This window comes from Triticum dicoccoides, chromosome 5B (genome assembly GCF_002162155.2).
Source record: "Triticum dicoccoides isolate Atlit2015 ecotype Zavitan chromosome 5B, WEW_v2.0, whole genome shotgun sequence".
NCBI lineage: Eukaryota > Viridiplantae > Streptophyta > Magnoliopsida > Poales > Poaceae > Triticum > Triticum dicoccoides.
Genome location: NC_041389.1, coordinates 512,222,717 through 512,225,930, shown reverse-complemented (window position 1 = coordinate 512,225,930; position 3,214 = coordinate 512,222,717).

Sequence of the window (3,214 nt, the reverse complement as noted above, 5' to 3'; positions counted from 1 at the left end):
CCTTTTGGGAATTCATGTTCCATTACTTCATCAGTGAAGCATAGGGGGTGTGCGGCGCCTCTATGCCGGGTTACGTTCTGATGCAGCTCGGAGGAAGCTAGTCCATAGTATTCGGCCCGGACAAGTTTGTATTTGTTATATCCGGCGTGGTTGCCGTCGTCGCGTGTTGGGGCGCACCCCTACGATCCATAGATCGATCTAGTCTGGCTTGCTCTGTTCTCCAAGTCGTACCACAGGTCATGTGTGTATTCCTGAGCTGCTGTGTTTCTATTTGTTCGGCGAGGTAGTGTGGGCTGGTGTTTGGGCTGAGTTGTCGTTTTATCTCGGCCACGCGGTGGTCGGTCAGCCGAATTATGCGCTGGTAGAGCTGGCTCCAGTGCCTCGTCATCGAATTGAGGTAGCAATTTGTGCTTCGGGTAACTTTTGGTTGGGAGTTCGAGTCCATATTCCTCGGCTGCGAGGACCTCAGACCATCTATCAGTGAGCAGATCTTGATTAGCTTGAAGCTGTTGCTGCTTCTTCTTCAGGCTCTTTGCAGTGGCTATAAGCCGGCGCTTAAAGCGCTCCTGCTCAACGGGATCCTCAGGCACGATAAATTCTTCATCGCTGAGGCTCACCTCATCCTCAGAGAGAGGCATGAATTACTGTCCTCCGAGTCATCACTCATGTCCTGTTCATCAGGGCTGGCTCGCTCGTCTTCCCGTTTGGTCTATTCGAAACTTGGTTGGGCGGGGTCATCATTGTCTTCAGCATCGTCCAGACTGCTATTGTCTCTTGTGTCGGTATCGCTGTTTTTATCTTGGCATGGTTTAGAGCGGCGCTGCTGACGTCGGCGCTTCGGCTGCTTCTCAGGAGGTTTGTCCTCAACTGAATCCTTTTTATCATCGCCATTATCTTCTTTTGGTGTATCCACCATGTATATGTCATATGAGGAGGTGGCTGTCCAGCGCCCTATGGGAGGTGGTTCCTATTCTTCTCCGGCATCGTCGTCCATACCGTCAATGTCTTCGTAGTCGAAATCAAGCATGTCAGTCAAGTCGCCGAAAGTGGCTATCAAGTGGGTGGTGGGTGGGTAACGAAGTTCTTCGTCGTCCGCTTCCGACTTAAGCCGGACATAGTTCGGCCTAGAATCTCCTGACAAGGAGAGAGATTTCAGTGAGTTTAACACATCACCTGGGGGTGAGTGTTGGAAGATGTCCGCGGAGCTGAACTCCAAGATCGGCGCCCAGTTAGATTCGATGGGCGCGAATACACGCGGTTCGGAGCCTATGGCCGGAGACGAATCCGAGGTTCCGATGACACATGCCTTGTTGGAGGTCAGATCTGTGTTCGTCTCTAGCGCCATTGAGTCTGCGGTTTCCATGGTGGGGTTGAGCCTCCCGTCCTCGGATGGCGTGATCTGCTCTGGATCTAGGGCCAGAGCAGTTACAGGCGCTATCTCCTGCGCACAATATGATGATAGATTTAGGTCATGTTCATTGTGGCGGCAGGGTGGGGCTGTCATGGGCTCGAATCCGTCAAAGATCAAGTCTCCGCGGATGTTGGTGGTGTCGTTCAAGCTTCCAAACCTGACCTGATGATCAGGGGTGTAGCTGTCGATCTGCTCCAGATGGCCAAGCGAGTTGGCCCGCGGTGCGGAGTCACCAAATACGAAGATCTATCCAGGGAGGAAGACCTCACCCTGGACTGCGTTGTTGTGGATGATTGAAGGAGTCATCAAGCCTTATGATGACGACGCAGTGGAACTCTCAATGAAAGCACCAACGTCGGTGTCAAAACCGGTGGATCTCGGGTAGGGGGTCCAGAACTATGCGTCTAAGGCTAATGGTAACAGGAGGCGGGGGACACAATGTTTACCTAGGTTCAGGCCCTCTCTATGGAGGTAATACCCTACTTCCTGCTTGATTGATCTTTATGAATATGAGTATTACAAGAGTTGATCTACCACGAGAATGTAGAGGCTTGCTACGTCTTGAGCTTGGGTTGGTTTTCCTTGAAGAGGATAGGGTGATGCAGCATAGTAGCGTAAGTATTTCCCTCAGTTTTTGAGAACCAAGGTATCAATACAGTAGGAGGCTCCTCAAAAGTCCCACGCACCTACACAAACAAGCAAAGAACTCGCAACCAACGCAATAAAGGGGTTGTCAATCCCTTCAAGGCCACTTGCGAAAGTGAGATCTGATAGAGATATATGATAAGATGAATATATTTTTTGGTATTTTATGATACAGATTGGAAAAGTAAAGATGCAAATAAAAGTAGATTGAAAGCTTTTATGATAAAAGATAGACCCGGGGGCCATAGGTTTCACTAGTGGCTTCTCTCAAGATAGCATAAGTATTACGGTGGGTGAACAAATTACTGTCGAACAATTGATAGCAAAGAGAGTAATTATGAGATTATCTAGGCATGATCACGTATATAGGCATCACGTCCGTGACAAGTAGACCGACTCCTGCCTGCATCTACTACTATTACTCCACACATCAACCGCTATCCAGCATGCATCTAGAGTAATAAGTTCATAAGAACAGAGTAACGCATTAAGAAAGATGACATGATGTAGAGGGATAAACTCATGCAATATGATATAAACCCCATCTTTTTATCCTCGATGGCAACAATACAATACGTGTCTTGCTGCCCCTGCTATCACTTGGAAAGGACACGGCAAGATTGAACCCAAAGCTAAGCACTTCTCCCATTGCAAGAAAGATCAATCTAGTAGGCCAAATCAAACCGATAATTCGAGGAGACTTGCAAAGATAACTTAATCATACATGAAAGAATTCAGAGGAGATTCAAATATTTCTAATAGATAAATTTGATCATAAACCCACAATTCATCGGATCTCGACAAACACACCGCAAAAAGAGTTACATTGAATAGATCTCCAAGAAGAGGAAGGAGAACATGGTATTGAGATTCATAGAGAGAGAAGAAGCCATCTAGCTAATAACTATGGACCCAAAGGTCAGTGGTAAACTACTCACAACTCATCGGAGAGGCTATGGTGTTGATGTAGAAGCCCTCCATGGTCGATTCCCCCTCCGGCGGAGCGCCGGCGAAGGCTCCAAGATGGGATCTCGTGGATACAGAAGGTTACGGTGGTGGAAATAGCTTTTCATGGTCGCCCCTAATTTTTTCAGGGTATGTGGGTATATATAGGAGGAAGAAGTACGTCGGTGGATGCCCGAGGGGGCCATGAGATAG